Raw genomic sequence first — 21,987 nt, 5'->3', positions numbered from 1 at the left:
ATTACAGACCTAAAAGTAGCAATTCTTCAACAAAAAAACTTCAAAAACAGACTCCAATGACAGACTGCTGAATTGGAATTAATTTGCAAACTGGATACAATTAACTTAGGCTTGAATAGAGACTGGGAGTGGATGGGTCATTACACAAAGTAAAACTATTTCCCCATGTTTATTTCTTCCCCCCCTCCCCCCGCCACTGTTCCTCAGACGTTCTTGTCAACTGCTGGAAATGGCCCACCTTGATTATCACTACAAAAGGTTTTCTCCCCCCTCTCCCACCCGCTCTCCTGCTGGTAATAGCTCACCTTACCTGATCACTCTCGTTACAGTCTGTATGGTAACACCCATTGTTTCATGTTCTCTGTGTATATAATTCTCCCCACTGTATTTTCCACTGAATGCATCCGATGAAGTGAGCTGTAGCTCACAAAAGCTTATGCTCAAATAAATTTGTTAGTCTCTAAGGATAACAGTGTGGAAGGCTTCTGAACTTCCTTTCCATCTTTGTTACTTTTTTTTAAAGCAGTTTGTTATAAATGTCTCAGAGAACAGCAACACTGCTAGATCACACAGTATGAAGTATCTACTCAGACGTTTATGCAGAAGACAGAAGCGCAATAAATAGCGAACTGTCTAAAGTCACCATAATCACATGCTACCCAGGTATCTTTCTGCTTGTCAGCATCCACATAAGCAGGGAAAGCAAAGTTTTGTTTGACTAGAGTATGTCTGCACTGCCATAATAAACCCACGGCTGGCCCAGGTCAGCTGACTCAGGTTCACTGTAAAATTGCAATGTAGACGTTTAGGGTTGAGCCAGAGCCCAGGCTCTGGGACCTTCCTGCCTCTCAGATCTCAGAGCCTGGGCTACAGCCGGAGCCCAAACATCTACACTGCAATTTCATAACCCTGCAGGCCAAGCCCTGCGAACTAAATCAGCTACCGGGGCCAGCCACGGCTCTTTGACGGCAGCGTAGACATACCCATAAATGTTTGTGGAAAAATAATTTCAATCCTGAGGCTAAAATGTATTTTCTAATGTAAGTAAATTCATTTCTGGAGAAGTGGTAGCAATCGATTTCCTACTTTATCCATTTAGATTAGCCAGAGAGGACAGATGCTTCCTTGCTGCAGATCACAATGGTCTTGCAACTTATAGGGATACCAGAGCTGGTCAAGAATTTTTCAATTAAACTTTTTTTTAATAGAAAAATGCCAATTTGTTAAAATCAATTTTTTCTCAAGAAAGGGTTGGTTTTGAAAAATTTCTTGACTCAGAAAAAGTCTCGCTCAGATCGGGATAAAAAGTTGATATTTTCAAAATTTTCACAAACTGAAAATCCAAACAAAATTTCAGTTTGGGTCAATCAAAACGCTTCAGTTCAATTTTGGCTGGTTTTGTTTTAAAATTTTTTTTACTGGCATTAGCTTAAATTTCAAAATGAAAAGTCATTTTGAATTTTTTTTTCAGCCCCCTTGAAACTGTTTTTCAAAAACATTTTTAAGTCTCAAATATTTTCACAGCACAGGAGAACACTTTTCTCATTAATGCTGGTAGTACCCAAGTGAGGATTGTCCGATGAGACGTGCTCAAGATCCGAACACATCTCTTTACGCAGAGCCTTCCTCCGACACTGAAACCTTTTCCTCTGTATTGTGCCGCTGTCTCGTGAATGCAATTACAAGAAGAACAATGCTTGACCGACACAGGGGTTATTACAGAAATCTAGCTACAACTAGCACAAGGTTGTTCAATCAGGTCACAATTACTCGTTCGTTTTTCACTATGACTGTGGTGAAAGGTGACAAATTGGGGACTAGTCAATGCCATTGGCAGAGACACAACAATTAACACAGCACCATGAGGAGTGTATTCCTCTAACCCCATGCCAAATCCTTTACACTAATGCAGCTTAAACATGAGTGACAAGGATATATGATTGCACTAGTGAAAGCTAGAACTTTGCAAAACCCCTGGCCAGAGCTCTGACACAGAAGTAATTAAAAAAGGAAGACAACGATCTGGCCACTTCTTGGGTCACAGACACACCACACAATTCCCTGGAGTAAATGCAATGATAGAAAAATATCTTTAATACGATTCCACACAATATTATAATACTCTAAATCATTTTTAGTGGTTCTGTTTCAGGCAAGACCTGAAAAGAAAAGGTTTAAAATAACTCAGTAATTCCCTAATTTGGCCTGCCCGTCTCCTAATTCCACAAACTACTCCCATCCAGAGAACCCAAGGTCAAATGACTTGATCACCTCCTTCCTGTCTTAATCACAATTACACTCATCCAATCAGAGTACAGAAATTAAGTATAGTGACAAATCAAATATTAGCAATAGGGCTCGATCTGACAAAGTGCTTAACGCCCCGAACTCCCATTAGTACAAATGAGAGATGAGGTCATTCAGCATTTTCACAAGTTGTTCCCTTGGATTGGGCCTACGATAAATAGAAAATACATGCATCAAACACAAATGACATGCAATCGATCCCTTGGGTGACACTAATTTACATGAAACATCACCTGAATATTTCTGAAATAGGGTATAAAAATGTATGTTTATGAACAATTTGAAAACAGATGAAAGGCAAAATTTAGTTGAGAAGTTATTTACTATGAATACTTTGTCCAGCTCTGGTTTATGCCCTCCTATATATCCAGGTCAAAATCCATTCACTCTCTGTGTGAGGAAGAACATAATATTCAAGATCCAAGTTTATTTTTCATTCCTCCAAGCAACAGCTGATATAAACCCTTCTTCCAGATTTTTTTTTTAACATTCAGTAGAGTGATCATGTATTCTGGGCACCAAACCAGCATCACAGCAGTCTTGGGTGGGGTGGCTGGTGAGAAGACAGACAAGGAGGTAAGACTGTCTCACCAAAACAAAGTGACAGAGTGTTCTACTTCTGGGAACTTTCCTGGCTGCAGATCCCTTGGTCTTCTATGAGTCCCGAAATACAACCAAAAATGATACCATGAAAACGGGCATTCACAAATCTCGACAATATTATAGTGTTGTCCTAGTCAGACAGGAATATATAGTTACCTCACAATTAAGCCAATAGACCTATTCAAAGAATATATCACCTGGGAACCAGAAAAAAAGTAACTCAATAATAACCCAAGCTATTCACAGAGCCTACCTATAAAAAAAATACATTTTTGTGTGCAGAGGTAGGAAACATGTATGATAACACAATCTACCAGTACCGTTAAATAATAGCTATTAAAAATAAATCGGCTAAAAGAATAAGATATTGAGGTTAATGCATTTGTCAGGTTTCTAGAGCAACAAACTGAATTCACCTATGGCCATACAAAATATTCTTCAATTTTAACTCTGTGATAGAATAACATTTATTTCTGTTCCAACTTCCTGGCTCTCCGTACTCCCTGGGTATTCAGAGGCTGGGGCATTTTGACTTGTATTCAAGACCAGTCTTCTTTCGGCAAACACGCTGGGTCATAGTGGAAGAGGTACAAGTAGCAACAATTCAGCCCGGGAGTTTGGCTAGCAACATGACCTCTGCGCACTCGCTAATCCATTCCATTCCCTCTGTAACATATCCAGAATGTTCCAAGGTGGATCAGCCATTGCACACTGATCCTGGGAGGTGCTGAGCACTCGTTACTCCTGGTGACTTCAACGGGAGTCTCAAGAACTCAGCCCTATCCCAGGCATCAGGCCCTATGTGATCATTAATGCCCAATTCAGGTAGGCACCTGAGTTCTTGCCCAATTTTAAGCATGCAAGCTCTCTCACTGAAGCCCACGGGACTACCCATGTGCTTAAGTATCTTCCTGAGTTGGGGACTAACACAGTACAGGAATGTTTCTGCAAGGCGGTAGGCTGTCTGCAGCCAAGTGCTGAGTGCCCTCAAAGCCAATCGAATAGATGTTGCTCAGCTCTTTCAGTATCAGACCCAAAGTGCAGTCAAATAAAGATCTAACGGTATGTTGATCTTATAAAGGAAATGGAATCCTATCCTCTTCCAGGTAATTTAAACTGCATGTCAGGGCATACAATTCATGCCACACCTGCTTCCACCCCGGGTCATCCCACCCAAAGAACGGCAGTTTGAGCTACATACTTTCCATCAGTCAACACAATGAAGCTCCCCACCTCCACCTCTCTCAGTGCATTATGTGCAAGAAATAGAACAGATGCTGCATTAATGCTAGCTCAAAAACCAATAGAAAAACTATTTTACAATAAATCTCATCAAAAATTATACACCCTGAATGGATTCAGCAGCAAAATAGCAGCTGTTGCATGGTTTGGGAGGGTTTTTTTTTAAAAAAAAACCTAATTAATATGCTGATCAGATTCTTGTAATCAGGAGCGAGGGACATTAATCTCATAAAACATGTAAACTGTATTTTATCTGAGCTAAAAAGGAGATGTTAGCAAAACTGTTGCTTTTTTTCTTCTTTTGTTTCAATTGCTCAGACAGCAACTGCAGGCCATCTCAGAAGTGACTGAAGGTCATCACCCTGGCCCAGAGAGAGGTTCAGAGAGGTGATAATGTTATATAGAGACTTTTAGGTCATTGGTTTAAATCTTGTCATGATGAGTGGAGACGGAAAGTCATTACTCTGTCATCTCTATTATAGACCCTGTGATATGAGTCTGTGGTCTCAGACCAGCTCCTAATGGACAGGTCCACACTAGAAAAGTTACCATTACAATTGACATCTATGTTGATAGAGTCAGGAGAAAGATTTAAGCCAATACCAATTAAAATCAACTGCTGTCTTTTCAATGACCTCAACATGCACTGGATCACGTTCTCAGTGTGCACAGACTGACCTCTGTGAGCGAGCCCTACAGAAGGAGTTTGTGGTGTACTGCAAGGGCATTGTGGGGAAACTTGTACTGCAATTGCTCGTGATGTATGCAATCAGTAGATAAGAGACTTGGGGCTGAGATTTTAGTGCCCAGCTTAACAGAGAATGATTTTCAGAAGGTAGGTTTCAGAGGAGCAGCCGTGTTAGTCTGTATCCGCAAAAAGAACAGGAGGACTTGTGGCACCTTAGAGACTAACCCATTTATTTGAGCATAAGCTTTCATGAGCTACAGCTCACTTCATCGGACGCATTCAGTGGAAAATACAGTGGGGAGATTTATATACATAGAGAACATGAACCAATGGGTGTTACCATACACACTGTAAGGAGAGTGATCATTTAAGATGAGCTAATACCAGCAGGAGAGCGGGGGAGGTGCGGGGGGGGAAGAAAACCTTTTGTAGTGATCATCAAGGTGGGCCATTTCCAGCAGTTGACAAGAACGTCTGAGGAACAGTGGCGGGGGGAGAGGAGGGATAAACATGGGGAAATAGTTTTACTTTATGTAATGACCCATCCACTCCCAGTCTCTATACAAGCCTAAGTTAACTGTATCCAGTTTGCAAATTAATTCCAATTCAGCAGTCTCTCGTTGGAGTCTGTTTTTGAAGTCTTTTTGTTGTAATATTGCGACTTTTAGGTCTGTAATCGAGTGACCAATTGGTATATAAATCTCCCCACTGTATTTTCCACTGAATGCATCCGATGAAGTGAGCTATAGCTCACGAAAGATTATGCTCAATTAAATTTGTTAGTCTCTAAGGTGCTACAAATACTCCTTTTCTTTTTTCAGAATGTAGGTGCTCGGTACTTTGTGAAAATCAGACTCCTTCAAGTCACCTTAAGCTGAGCAACCAAAAAAATGTAGGCATCCAGAATCACTGTTTTTAAAACCTTGCCTTTGGTCACCTTGGTCAATCTGGTACTTTTCATGAAAAATGAAAGAAAAATTAACTTTCGGGTTTTGTTTTTGTTTTATAATCTACTCACCAAATAGTTACACTTTACTAAGCTGAGGACTTTAGCACATTTGAGTTCTTGTTTACTGTCCTTTTTGCATCTGAAAGGCTTAATAACTACTAAACTCCTCCATGTTGCCTGGAAAAATACAAGTGACTGTTTTCAAAACAGGCATGGAGGCATCAGTTGTGCAAAAGAAGGGTGCAGTTGCTAAGTCAGGTTGGTCTCTAGTGACAAAGTACAATGAATGCTAATTGGGCCTTTTTGGACATGTGCAGATAGATATCTATCCTCATGCACACGCACACACACACACACAGACCCACACACACCCTTCTGAGGGAACAGCGCCCTGACCATCTCCATTACAGTCAATCAAGAGATGCATTCACAATGATGATTACATCAGATCTAGTTTAGACTCACCCAACAGGATTTGTCATCTAATCTTCCATGAATAGATCCAGTCACATAAGGTTAAATCTCATGAGGCCAATCCAGTTATAAACACAAAAACAAGGCAACCAGGTATTTACAGCTTTGCTATCAGAAGAGACAGGAATAGAACTGGTGAGGCTACTGACTAGTACCTATTCTTGTGCTATTCAGAAGTACAGGTTGTCTAACCATTCTTTATGTCCCCGACTGCAATGCTATTAATTATTTATCGCGTGTAATTAAATATCAGACGTGTAGCTGATTGTCTAAACACTTGATATAGCTTTAGGATTATAGTCAACTATAAGCTTAAAATTCTTCGATCAGAGTGGAATTTTGCCAGAGCTGTCACAGAAGTTGTAGATTCCTATCTGTAAAAAAAAATTAAGTCAAACGTCCATTGCATTTGATTAGCAACAGGCCCAAATCTGAACACCGGATTCCCATAGATTTAGGGAAGTTGAGATGAGGATCCAAACTCAGACTCGTGAATCTTACTTTTGGGTATCTTGGAATGGGGTGGCACAGGAGATGGGATAAACGGCTGAAACAACAACTATCTCCCTTAGGATGTCCAGAGTTGCAGAGCTCGTGGCTGAGCTGCATGGCAAGCTGACAGGCAGCGCAATCTCTATGCTCATACAAAGGCTTAGACAAGTGAATTCTCAGGTTCTGTCTATACGGCACCTGAAACCTGAAAATCCTGTCTTCAGAACCGTTCCCTTTCATCCCAGCATTTCTATTTTTCTTGTTGGAGCAAATCTTGAGGTCTTTAAACCAGATGAGATTGTAATCTTCCATGTGAGTGCATCTCTTGATCAGCTGTCACGGAGACTGGTCTGGGCTCTCTTCTTTCACGGAGACGTGTATGTATTTTTATGTGCACCTATACATGTGCACATCATACTCAGACAAAACTCCCAATTTAAGTCGATTGCAGTTTTGCCTGGGTAAAGACATCAGGATGTATTTGAAAGATAAAAAATAGCTTGGGATACAAACCAATTACGTGACGTTTTACTCGCAATTTCCACAAATGTAGCCTATTCACCAGGGAATGTCCCCCCTTGTGATTTTCCTTTAAATCGCAACCTAGAGCCCCTCTTCATCACGTTGAACGCATTGAAAGTACACACACACCGCCCTCGCCCCCGTCCTCATTCCCTTTGCCACTTGAAAAACCCAGAAGAGCTGATCAAATGTGGAGAAGCTGTAATTCTGACTTAGACAAGAACATCACATAATCAGATACCATTATCTCCCAGATGACAGAAGTCAACCAAGTCACATCATAAGTACAATGTTACACATGGCCACAGAATGGCTTAAAGTAACTGCCACCAACATCATGAGTAAGCTTCCAAGAGATGGCATTTTAAATATGCAGGGAGGGGTAATAGTACGTGGCCTTGCAGGCTCGAATACATGACAATATTTTCCTGTTGGCAGTTTAAGGGCCCAATCCTGCAAGGTGTCGAGTGCCTCTGTCATGGTGCCGAGCACCCTCATCTCCCAAGGCTTGATCCCATAAGGTGTAGAACGCCTGAAACTATCCATCGATTCCAATGGGAAACGCAGGTGTTAAGACTCCAAGTGATTAATGCAATAGAAGCTAGAGAAGTTAACCTGTGCACCTAACATAGGGCCAGATCTTTGGCTGGTGTAATTCAGCATAGTTCCATTGTCTTTGATGGAACTACAAGGCCCTGTTGATTTAACAGATCGACAATGATTTACACCAGCTGAGGATCTGGCCTATGGGGTGCAACTGCTCTTGCACAACAGAATGATTTTCCATAGAAATGTTTTTGTGCTCTCAATTGCATGCTGCTTACAGCTGGTCAAAGACTGCCAGAACAGTGTTTGCAAACATTCACTCACATTCTGAAAGGCTATTCAGTTGGACTATGTTTCCAACTCTTTATTATTTGCTATTTGTGTGAATGTTTTTTTGTTTGCACTAATGTTAGGGGACTTGTAGGGGATGTACAGAGTTTGCGTTGGAGGGTGGGGGCGGGGGTCCGCTGGGGGAATAGCTGCACAGGGATATCTGTGCAGCTACTATGCAGGGTGTTCCAGCATTGTGTAATCCAGGGGGAAAGCCACTCTGGGGGTTGGGGGCGGGACAAAGCAGAATGCAAGGTCACCAGCCACCCTCGGCACTGCTTCTCCATGCTCAGTTCACAGAGCCCAAATACTCCTGAAGTACGTGGATGGAGTGGGTTTCCCCCAATAGGAATATCCATTGGAGATGCCCAGAACCACAAACCACTGTGTTCCCCCTCAGCCTCAGCAAAGGAGAGCTTTGCTGGAGTTTAGACTGTGTCAACTCCCTGCCGCACCAGTCTGCCCACCTCACTAGCAAACTCCTAGAGAATCTTCCAGTCTTAACCTTGCCTTGCAGGTAACAATCAGTGACCCGCTGTTCCCAAGTTCCCAGGAGACAGCTCCCTGAAGCATCCGGTCCCGCTCTCTGGACTCTCATAAAAATTAAGTTTGCTACCTCCAAAGAGACAGTACACACACCAGCCTCTTAGGTTAGCTGAGGACTCACCCTTTACTTCAATATAACAGCACTGAGAGGGGAGGAGGTATTTTTTCATGCTTTGTGTGTAGAAAAAGATCTTCTACACTTTCCACAGTATGCATCCGATGAAGTGAGCTGTAGCTCACGAAAGCTTATGCTCAAATAAATTGGTTAGTCTCTAAGGTGCCACAAGTACTCCTTTTCTTTTAGCACTGAGATGGTTTATAGTAAAACTACGGCTAAGTTTATTAACAAAGAATGGAGATTTAAGTGATATTAAGCAAGAGAAAAAGAGGCAGATATGGATACAAACAAAACAAAACATGCTTTCTCGTGACTCAAACTTAATCTTAGCACTTGCAATCTTTTCTAGGCAGTTTTCTCATTTCCATCAAGTTACCAGCATTCCTAGTGTTCGAGGCAAGAGGATGAAACATTCACAGAATCAGAGGATGCTGTCCCCTTTGTTACCTAAGTGATGGATAACTAGAATGTCTTTTGGCTCCCTTTATGATTCCCAAAGTCTATTGCCTTTGCCTCAAGAGCCAGGAAGACTTCCTTGGGTGAAGACTCTGTTCCCAGTGTCTGTATAAGCAGCAGCTTAGTGAGCAAATATACATTTCTTGTCTTCTGCCTGCAATCAAGCCAGTAAGACAGGTAAATCCACATTCCTTTGCCTAAGGCAGGCTCTAGCTATTCACTGCCTCCAAAACACATTTGAAGAACACATTTCCAGCACACATATATAACTCTTTATACATAACCAATGCATACATCATGCAATGATATTCCTGACCAGAGTGTCACCAGTTTACACATAAGATCTTACTTGATATACTTTTCTAGTTCAATAATATTGCATGCTATTGCTTGATTTAATGGCTTATTCTTTTGGGTTCAGACCCGCTGAGGTGTCTAGAACGTGACCATCACACCATTTCATGTACAACTAATGCCATACTCTCTTCTGTAACCCCTTTTCACCATCGGTCTGAACTAAAGCCCTTTGACCCAATGGGAGTCTCTCCACTGACTTCCATGGGCATTGGATCAGGCCCTTTTTGCCATTTGTTACTTGTTAGTTGTCATTCTCCTGTTTAACATATTTCAGACAGCCAATCAGGGACTTCATTATGCAAAAGAAAAATGCAGACTGATACAACACAGGAATCATATCGCTTAACAATACACTAGAAAATCTAGATATTGCTGATGCCATAGTTCTTCTAAGTGATAGCTCAAACCAACGCATGAGTAAAGACTGAAAGGCTGCCAGCATAGCCAAAAAGATGGGGTTAATGATCAGCTATGAAAAAACAAATCTAATGAGAACCCCAGCAACTCCCAACTCAAACATTACATCACAAGGCAAAGGAGGCAACTCAATTCACATAGCTTGACAGTAATTTGCAACCCAACAAGGATATCAAGTTGGAAATTGTGTCAGAAACTGGCAAGGTGGAAGCTCCATTCACCAGCTTAAACAAGATACGGTCATTGAAAATCTATACCTGAGAGACTAAACTACAAATCTTCAACTCAAATGTTATTTCCATCTGAACATATGGATGAACACTGGAATCCATCCAAGGTACAGACAGACATCTAAATGCCTTTAGAAGCAAATGCCTGCAGAAAATACTAGGTATTAAATTGAACAAATTTATTTCACTGATACTGAAATCGAATCATGATTAACTTAAAATATTAACAATTTCTCTGAATGCATCACAAATATCAGTATTTTGTTTACCAAACAGATACCTCTGCATCATTTGTTGTTCTGAATATGCTAAAATAAACTAACCTTTTGCCACTGATCCTAATACGGAGTGTGAACACTTCTCTCCTCCATTTTTTAATTACTTGTTGAAAATATGTGAGATCACTGGGATTTATATATGCCGTTTTGGCAGCCCTTTCACATTTAGTTGGACTGTGAGATACAATTTTTATGTAAAAAGAAAAGGAGTACTTGTGGCACCTTAGAGACTAACCAATTTATTTGAGCATGAGCTTTCGTGAGCTACAGCTCACTTCATCGGATGCATACCGTGGAAACTGCAGCAGACTTTATATATACACAGAGAATATGAAACAATACCTCCTCCCACCCCACTGTCCTGCTGGTAATAGCTTATCTAAAGTGATCATCAGGTTGGGCCATTTCCAGCACAAATCCTGATGATCACTTTAGATAAGCTATTACCAGCAGGACAGTGGGGTGGGAGGAGGTATTGTTTCATATTCTCTGTGTATATATAAAGTCTGCTGCAGTTTCCACGGTATGCATCCGATGAAGTGAGCTGTAGCTCACGAAAGCTCATGCTCAAATAAATTGGTTAGTCTCTAAGGTGCCACAAGTACTCCTTTTCTTTTTGCGAATACAGACTAACACGGCTGTTACTCTGAAACCAATTTTTATGTAGGCCTCCATCAGAATAAGAATATAAAACATTTGTTATTTTGGTAAGCCTTTTTATTTATTACCAGATCAAACATGGATATTGTCAGTGGGCCTGTTTCTTTGGTCATTAACACTGGTGTAAAATAAGAACGACTCCAATGCAGTCACAGTGGTGTAAAGAGTGAGAAGTGAATCAGGTCTAGTATGTTTAAAATAAATGAGACATATGAGTGTCAATAGGACTACTAATGCGAGTAAAGTTACACCTGTCAGTAAGCGGTGCCAGACTAGGTCCTATATAGGTTAGGTTTGATTTATATATTTTTCCCGACAGCCTTTTATTAGTTTATTTTAATGTATTTTGTCACTGCCTGTTGGCAATGGGCCTGCAAAATTCAGATTCGGACATAAATCCAGTTCCAGTCTGAGCATGGCCTGATCCAGAGGTTCGCTTTGCCCTTATAGAAAGAAGAGACAGCTACAATATTCAGATTTGGTGCTGCATTCACAGCCTGAGAGAGGTGGCAGAGGTCCAAAACAGTGCTCTTAAGAGTGTGAGTTCTTCCCTGGAAGGATACACCCAACGAATAGTGATGGAAAACGGCTTCTTTAACACTTGTGGAGTCCCACAAAGATCAGTTATTTCTCTGGTCATTTCCAATATTCACATGCAACCACTAGGTGAACTGCTCAGACAACATGAACTCAAGGGCCAGCAGTATGCACATGACACACAGCTCCACCATTCCTCAGCGATGTTAAGCTCTCACACAGAAAGTCTTACTCGTGGATGCTGCTATCATCTTTGGTTGGTTAGGAGACTCTGTCCCATCTTGGCAGATGATGACCTGGCCCCAGTTATTCATGCTTTTGTCATTTCTCACCTGGACTTACAGCAATGCAACAGATCTGGGCATGAAGCCTTCAGCACTTGGGAAGCTCCAACTAATATAGAATACTGCAGCACATCCCCTATGCAACACAGGCCACTGCCAGTCCTCCACTCTCTGTACTGGCTTCCCACTGAACATCACATCAAGTTAAAAATCTCAGTCTTTATCTTCAAGGTGCTCTCTGGACTAAGACCAGGAGTTCTAAAAAACATCTAAAGCTCTGGGATGAAGACCATGATTGACAATTATGTTCCTCTGGCACAAAGGAGCTCTCTGCAATATGGGTAAGGCTTGTCTGTGCAGAATACAGAACTTTCTCAGGGGCCAGTCAGAGACTCTAGAATGAACTTCCCCAGGAACGAAGGACCAACACAAACCACACCACCTTCTGCTCCAAGTCCAAAATGTATTTCTTTGACTTTGCCTTCGCCAGCGTAAATACATAACAACATGTAAATTTAAACAAAACACCCTACAAAAACAAGACACACTTCTCCCCCTGGCAAGAGGATGGTAGAACAAATGTGACAGATGTTAGCCACCTTGCTTAATGCACTACAGGAAGGCACTCAGATATTAAGATGAGTACAATATAAGAAACCATAAAGAATAGAATAGCCTGAACTCCCCTGAAGTCTGGAATTGTTTTGATCCAGGGTTTTAGTTCCAGACCATCTGTAGTTTTGTTATTTTAATTTTGCTGGAGGGTTTTGTGTCTGCCTCTTTTAAACTTTAAAAATGTACCTGGAATAAAGAGTAAGATTCCAACAAAACATTTTACATTTGTTTCAAAATCAGCTAGCACCCACAGGAACATGACCGGTAGGAAGGGGTCAGAAGTAGCTACAGAGTCATTTTAAATTCTAGTTACATGCTAAGGGCCAAATCACAATATTTAGACACTGACATGAGCAGGGGACTCCAGGATGGGATTCTGGCCCAGGCAGGGGTGGCTCTACCAATTTTTCCGCCCCCAAGCAGTCGTCGCCAAATTGCCAATTGCCGTCGCGGGACACGGCCTGCCGCCCCATTCTCACTGCCGCCCCAGGCACCTGCTTGGGAAGCTGGTGCCTGGAGCCAGCCCTGGGCCCAGGAAAGCACAAGCCCTCTGTGAGCAGCCTGGCATACGCGGGGATTTAGCAGGACTGTGCAAACCTTTTCCCCCAATTTAGCTGGTCAGCGAGGAGGCAGTACGGGAGCCATGGCTCACCTCCTCCCAAGCTCTTTCTGCTCTCTTGAGGCACCGTGCTCCCAAACAGGCACAAAAAGGAGCAGAACGTGGGCTCCCCTCAATGCAATGGCTGCAACTGTGGCACAAGGGGGACAAAAGCTCCTTGGAACTATATAGGGGCCTCTCACAATCTTGCTGTTAAGTAGCTATTTGAGCTACAGTTTTGTGGACATGAACGCATGAAGGAAGCGAGCTGGTTTTGAACTTAAGCTCTCTCCCCTCTGCCTCTGGCATCACTGCAACAGATACTGGAATACTGGGTCCATTTCTGCTGTCGAGAATTCAAGAGGGACGACGATAAATCAGAGATGGTTCAGAGACAAGCCACTAGAATGATAAAAGGGTTGGAAAACATGCCTTATAGTGATTGACTCAAAGGGCTCATCCTGTTTAGCTCAACAAACAGAAGGTTAAGGGATGACTTGATCCTGGTCTATAAGTACCTACAGGGGGAACAAACAGCTGATAACAGTTGTCTAGCAAACAAGATCCAAGGGCTGGAAGTTAAACTAGACAAATTCAGACTAGACATATGGAACATTTTTTTTAACAATGAGAGTAAATGATCCTTGGCACAACTCAGTGGGTGGTGGTGGATTCTCCATCACCAGAAATCTTTAAATCAAGTTTGGATGTTACCGTAAAAGAGATGCTGTATTTCAAACAGGAATTAGCTCAGGCAAGTCCTATGATTTGTGTGGTGCACGAGGTCAGACTAGATGATCACAATGGTCCCTTCTAGCCTTGTGAACTATGAATTTAAAAGTAATCTAATAACTTCCATTCTAGGTTCTTTGGGTGCTTGCACCTCCCTCTGAGTTGGGTCAATAATACTGACCCATTTTACAGGTGGGGACCTGAGGTGACTTTCCCAAGGTCACACAGCAAACCAGAGTGCAGAGCTGGGAATGGAACCTAGGTTTCCTGACAAGACCATTCTCCCAGAATTGGCCACTGCAATATTTTTCTTTCCTCCCTTTCCCTTTTCCAGTCCCAACTTCTCTCCCATCTTTTTCCCTTCACCATTGTCTTTCTCTGTGCTCACCACCTCACCCTTTTCCCCAGTCGTCCAGTCTCCCCTCCCCATTTGCCCCCTTCTGTTTCTCTATACCCCTTCTGGTACTGCCTCCCTCGCAACATGACTGCCTTCTGGGAATGGATTAGGCTGCTGCTCAAGACCAGGAAGTGGAGGTGTCAGGCCCAGAGTCCACAAGGAAGCCACAGGGAAGGGGAGGGGGCAGTGAGAGTAGGAAGCCTAGGCCTGTCTCAGAAGTAGAGAGAGCAGCTTTAGTAGTTGGGCCAAAGAGGTGAAGGGGAGACTGTCCTCATAGCCTGCAGCTCTCCTTACGAGTGATGAGGTTCAATAAGGATAAGTGCAGGGTCCTGCACTTAGGACGGAAGAACCCAATGCACAGCTACAGACTAGGGACCGAATGGCTAGGCAAGAGTTCTGCAGAAAAGGACCTAGGGGTTACAGTGGACGAGAAGCTGGATATGAGTCAGCAGTGTGCCCTTGTTGCCAAGAAGGCCAATGGCATTTTGGGATGTATAAGTAGGGGCATAGCGAGCAGATCGAGGGACGTGATCGTTCCCCTCTATTCGACATTGGTGAGGCCTCATCTGGAGTACTGTGTCCAGTTTTGGGCCCCACACTACAAGAAGGATGTGGATAAATTGGAGAGAGTCCAGCGAAGGGCAACAAAAATGATTAGGGGTCTGGAACACATGAGTTATGAGGAGAGGCTGAGGGAGCTGGGATTGTTTAGCCTGCAGAAGAGAAGAATGAGGGGGGATTTGATAGCTGCTTTCAACTACCTGAAAGGGGGTTCCAAAGAGGATGGTTCTAGACTGTTCTCAATGGTAGCAGATGACAGAACGAGGAGTAATGGTCTCAAGTTGCAGTGGGGGAGGTTTAGATTGGATATTAGGAAAAACTTTTTCACTAAGAGGGTGGTGAAACACTGGAATGCGTTACCTAGGGAGGTGGTAGAATCTCCTTCCTTAGAGGTTTTTAAGGTCAGGCTTGACAAAGCCCTGGCTGGGATGATTTAACTGGGAATTGGTCCTGCTTCGAGCAGGGGGTTGGACTAGATGACCTTCTGGGGTCCCTTCCAACCCTGATATTCTATGATTCTATGATTCTATGATTCTATGTGTGAGAATGACAGCAGAGACTGTCACTTCAGATGGGTGATCTGTGACACACCAGCTGCCATAATGCAAAGCCACCTTCACTCCCCATCCAGTTATGCAAAACACATCCCTTGAACATAGCCAGAGTCCTACCCCTTCACATATAGTCTTTTCTCTGTGATTTCTTTACCCATCTGCATGTATATAAATGGTGGTGAGCCTTAGTGGTGACTTCTGCATGGTCTCATATCACTAACAGTTCCTTTTGACTCTAATATTCTGTGCTATGTCTCCAAAAATCTCAGCCTTGTCTATTGCTTTAAACAGTCACTTTTCCTCCATTTCCAAACCCTTAGATCAGTTCTGTTCAAAGGAAGAACATATTAATAGCAGCCTCTATATTCCCTCTAGGATGCTCTCAAGTCTTAACTGTGTTTTTAATCTTTGCGGAACCCAAAAAACCAACCACATCAAGTGATGTGAATACCAGGTTTTTTCATTTCTTTATGGATATGACTGGCTAGGAGTTCTGCAAAGATTATAAAACCCCACTCAATAAAACTACAGATCTGGAAAAGGCGCCTCGTGATATGATTAAGAGGCGATTCAAAAAAGGAAGATAAAAATATTCCTGACATATCCATGGAGTGGTAAAACCTACAGTATAAACAAAGCAGCACTGATCTAGTCTCTAATAGCAGTAAGAAATAAAACATCCTAATCCAAAGTTGGAGGTTATCAGAAGCAAAAGATTAAGATTTTTGGATTTCTAGATTGCAGAGAGAGAGATGCTGTTTGTGTAGTTGGTTTGAGACACTGAAGAAGGGAAAATGGCAACCAAAGCTGTTTATTTTGGATATCAGCTAGAGAATAATATTCATTTCCGAGAAAAAAAAGAAAAGTTCTCTCTTGTGAATTATGTGGGGTGAGCAAGAAAGACTTACAGCATATGACATTTAGAATTGCAATTTGTAAGCACAGTGCCATGTCTGGTATATCATTTATGGTCTGTCTTCATATTTTTCAGCCTGCATTAAGGATATATTCAAAACTCACTTCTTTGGTCTTTGTTTCCATTTGATCTCAGAGCATATTTATTTCCTCCCAACACAGAAATATTTTTTCCTCTACATACAAAAATATTCTATATATTTTTATCTAAAAAAAATTCTAGCCTGGAAAAAAATATCTTCTTCGCATGTTTTCCTTCTTTTTTTCTGCAAAGCTCGCCTCTTTTCTTGGGAGAAACCAATCAGACAGGAAAAGATGACATGTGATTCAGGAGAGACACTCATTACGGTATCTTCCAGGAAGTCACTAGATAATGCAACTCTGCCCTTGTGACACTGCAGACATTAACTCTTCCATTTGCCATTATTTCTATTAGGCTGGCACAGCAAAGTGTGCAAGATCACAGGCCATGGCAGCTAGCTGGAAGACAATTCCACTGCACATCAACTGTTGAGGTTTTGAAACTTGTTTTTATTCAGCAGTGGAACAAAACCTCTTGAATGTTTTTCCCAAAACAGAAACAGGAAAATGAGGGTCACTCTATAGCCTGATGGTTGGTGTACAGCTGGGGACATGGAAGACCCAGGTTCTAGTTGTTACTCTGCCTGATTCACAGTCGAGTTTTTCACTCCAAGCTGGAACCTGAGTCTCCCACAACCCATGCAAATTTGACACCATCCGCTCAGGATTAAACACAGGCTGTGAATGGCTCGCCAACGACAAAAGCCGTTTCTCCTCCCTTGGTATTCACACTTCAACTGCTAGTAGAGGGCCTCATCCTCCCTGATTGAACTAACCTCGTTATCCCTAGCCTGATTCTTGCTTGCATATTTATACCTGCCTCTGGAAATTTCCACTACATGCATCCGACGAAGTGGGTATTCACCCACGAAAGCTTATGCTCCAATACGTCTGTTAGTCTATAAGGTGCCACAGGAAAACATCAAAAAAGAGCTCTCCAACCTGGAAACTCTCATAAATAACCAATCTTCCCTACAAACGGACTTTACTAAAATAAGACAGGAGATCCACATTACACACTTCACCTCTCTACAAAGGAAAAAGGACTGTAAACTGCCTAAAATCACACCTGCCACATGGGGCCACAACAGTGGTACCCCTAACTCACCCAGCAATATCGTCAATCTATCCAGCTACACACTCAGCCCAGCAGAAGAGTTTGTCCTCTCTCGGGGACTCTCTTTCTGCCCCATCACCCCCACAAACACGATACAGTTCTGGGGTGATCTGGAAGCCTACTTTGGCCGTCTCCGACTCAAAGAATACTTTCAAGATAACACTGAACAGCACCCTGATACACAGATACCCTCCCACCCACAGCACAAGAAGAAGAACTCCACATAGACTCCTCCCGAGGGTCGAAATGACAGTCTGGACCGATACAGAGGATGCTTCCGCCGACGTGCACAGGCAGAAATTGTGGAAAAACAACATCACTTGCCTCATAACCTAAGTCGTGCAGAACGCAACGCTATCCACAGCCTCAGAAACAACCCTGACATTATAATCAAAGAGGCTGATAAAGCAGGTGCTGGTCTGACTACCAAAAGGAGGCTGCCAGACAATTCCACAGGCCACTTTCCTCAGATCCCACTGAGGAATACAGTAAGAAACTGCACCATCTACTCAGGACACTCCCTACACTAACACAGGAACAAATCAATATACCCTTAGAGCCCCGACCGGGGTTATTCTATCTACTACCCAAGATCCACAAACCCGGAAATCCTGGACGCCCCATCATCTCGGGCATTGGCACTCTCACTGAAGGACTGTCCGGATATGTGGACTCTCTACTCAGACCCTATGCCATCAGCACTCCCAGCTATCTCCATGACACCACTGATTTCCTGAGAAAACTACAATGCATTGGTGATCTTCCAGAAAACACCATCCTAGTCACCATGGATGCAGGGGCTCTCTACACAAACATCATAGAATATCAGGATTGGAAGGGACCTCAGGAGGTCATCTAGTCCAACCCCCTGCTCAAAGCAGGGCTAATCCAAAATTTTTGCCCCAGATCCCTAAATAGCCCCCTGAAGGATTGAACTAACAACCCTGGGTTTAGCAGGCCAATGCTCAAATCACTGAGCTATCCCTCCCCCCAGATGCAATATAAGCTGTCAGGAACAGTATCCCTGATGACACCATAGCACAACTGGTTGCTGAGCTCTATGACTTTATCCTCAAGCACAATTATTTCAAATTTGGTGACAATATATACCTCCAGACCAGTGGCAACACTATGGGCACCCACATGGCCCCACAATATGCCAACATTTTTATGGCTGACCTGGAACAACATTTCCTCAGCTCTCATCCACTCATTCCCCTTCTCTACCTACGCTGCATTGATGACATCATCATCTGGACGCACAGGAAGAATTCCACCACGATTTCAATAGCTTCCACCCCACCATCAACCTCAGGCTGGACCACTCTACATGGGAAATCCACTTCCTAGACACCACGGTGCAAATAAGTGACAGTCACGTTAACACCACCCTATACCGAAAACCCACTGACCGCTATGCCTACCTTCATGCCTCCAGCTTCCACCCGGACACACGACACGATCCATTGTCTACAGCCAAGTACTGAGGTACAACCGCATTTGCTCCAACCCTGCAGATAGAGACCAACACCTACAAGATCTTCACCAAGCATTCTCAAAACTATGATACCCACACGAGGAAATAAGGAAACAGATCAACAGAGCCAGACGTGAACCCAGAAGCCTTCTGCTGCAAGACAAGCCCAAGAAAGAAACCAACAGAACTCCACTGGCCATCACATACAGTCCTCAGCTAAAACCTCTCCAACGCATCATCAGTGATCTACAACCCATCCTGGACAACGATCCCTCACTTTCACAGACCTCGGGAGGCAGGCCAGTCCTCGCCCACAGACAACCCGCCAACCTGAAGCATATTCTCACCAGCAACTACACACCGCAACAGAGTAACTCTAACTCAGGAACCAATCCATGCAACAGACCTCAATGCCAACTCTGCCCACATATCTACACCAACGACACCATCACAGGACCTAACCAGATCAGCCACACCGTCACCGGTTCATTCACCTGCACGTCCACCAATGTAATATATGCCACCATGTGCCAGCAATGCCCCTCTGCTATGTACATTGGCCAAACTGGACAGACCCTATGTAATAGGACAAATGGACACAAATCAGATATTAGGAATGGCAATATACAAAAACCTGTAGGAGAACACTTCAACCTCCCTGGACACACAATAGCAGATGTAAAGGTAGCCGTCCTGCAGCAAAAGACTTCAGGAGCAGACTTCAAAGAGAAACTGCTGAGCTTCAGTTCATTTGCAAATTTGACACCATCAGCTCAGACTAAATAAAGACTGTGAATGGCTCGCCAACGACAAAAGCAGTTTCTCCTCCTTTGATGTTCAAACCTCAACTGCTAGAAGAGGGCCTCATCCTCCCTGATTGCACTAACCTCGTTATCCCTAGCCTGATTCTTGCTTGCATATTTATACCTGCCTCTGGAAATTTCCACTACATGCATCCGACGAAGTGGGTATTCACCCACGAAAGCTTATGCTCCAATACGTCTGTTAGTCTATAAGGTGCCACGGGACTCTTTGCCACTTTTACAGATCCAGACTAACATGGCTACCCCTCTGATACTTGACAACCCATGCAGGTACCCTAACCACCAGGCTATAGACATTTTCTCCCTTGCTCTCAAAAACCTTCCTGAAACATTTTGGCTTTATGAAGCAGCATATTTCAGTGAAAATGTTCCAAACAGCTCTACAGGCCACATCTCACCACTAGAAAAGTAACAGTTATGGCTGAATTATGCTGTCATATACAAGGGTGTAACTGAGATCAGAACCTGGTCCTTGTTTTAACTGGTGAAGCACTGGAATGGGTTACCTAGGGAGGTGGTGGAATCTCCATCCTTAGAGGTTTTTAAGGCCCGGCTTGACAAAGCCCTGGCTGGGATGATTTAGTTGGGGTTGGTCCTGCTTTGAGCAGGGGGTTGGACTAGATGACCTCCTGAGGTCCCTTCCAACCCTGAGATTCTATGATTCTATGGACCTGTTATTCTTACTCTTTTCCTCATCCAAACACCAGGGCCTGATTCTCCTCACGCTTGTAACAGTTTTACCCTAGGAAAATTCTATTCAGTTTAGCCAAGTAATTCCTGATTTACACCAGTGCAAGTGAAAGAAGAATCAGGTCCATAGCATTGCCATCTGCTTTTTAAATAATTGCCATGTTCCATTACAAAGCCAATACAGACATGGCCAAATTTAGACCTGGCATTTTAAGGATTCGACTCCATTGAATTTTTAATTTGATCCATTGTTTCCAAAGTACTTTGGAATCCTCTAAGAGGAAAGGTGTTCTATATAAGTTATTTATCATAATTATTTGTACTTCAATAGCACCTAGAGGGTGAATCAAGGATGAGACCCTGAATTAGAGCAAACAGTGTTCCCACAACGGCTCCCACTCCTCTTTAATGGCTGCTTATCACCTTTCTGGCCTATGCAAAACAAGCCACAAGGTGGATGTTATACTTAATATCTCAGCCTCACTTCCCTATTCCTTCAATCAGTCACCAACAAAATAAATGATCTCTCACAGTGGCATCCCTTACTGATATTCCTTGGTCCTGTTTATCTTTTTAAACCTACTTAGGGAGCAGCTCCGTTTTCTTCAGTTTTCATCTCTGTCTTCCCCTTCCCCCCATTTTAGACTTCTCTTCTCTCTTTTTCAGTCTGATTCCTGATCCCTGCATTTTTCAGATGCTTCTACAACCAGAGCTCCACCTCCCACCTTTAGAGTCTTTTCTCTTTTCTCCACTTGGCTTCCAGGCTCTCCCCTTTCCTGATATCAGTCATAGAATATCAGGGTTGGAAGGGACCCCAGAAGGTCATCTAGTCCAACCCCCAGTCCCTTCTTCTCTGTTTAAAAATGATATAGAGGAAGTCCAGATTGGTAGGATGTGATATTCATAGCTGCTGAGGGGATATGGAGGCCCAGTTGTTAGAAACCGGGCATCCAAATCCCCAAGGCAGCTTTGAAAACCTCAGCTATAGTGCAGAACTGGTTATTTTTTAATTTAACCTTTGGTCTCTTCTTTCTAACACTCCTGGCTTTTTTCACATGCCAAGGTGGCATAGACCATGTCCCCCCTCCCAAGGTTATCCGCTAATCACTTCTGGAAGATTTCCTAGGCCTTCTGTCTCCAATACCCAGGACTGTTCCCAAAAGCCCTCTTGATACCTATTTCTCTATACTAATCAAAGCAATTTGGTCTTTGATTTAACACAGCCTTTTTTAAATTTTGCCAGAGGAGTTAGCGAAGCTGGGAAGGGAAGGCCATAATCTTCCTGCTGCCTACATAGCCTCTGACAACCACCTCACCGAGCTGTGGTTTTATTTCGCCGTTTCCTCTCTCAGAACCTAGCATTTCAACTGTTCCTTTGGCTTTTCTTTCA

This window comes from Caretta caretta, chromosome 5, assembly GCF_965140235.1.
Source record: "Caretta caretta isolate rCarCar2 chromosome 5, rCarCar1.hap1, whole genome shotgun sequence".
Taxonomy (NCBI): Eukaryota; Metazoa; Chordata; order Testudines; family Cheloniidae; genus Caretta; species Caretta caretta.
Note: the sequence above shows the minus strand (reverse complement) of the source record.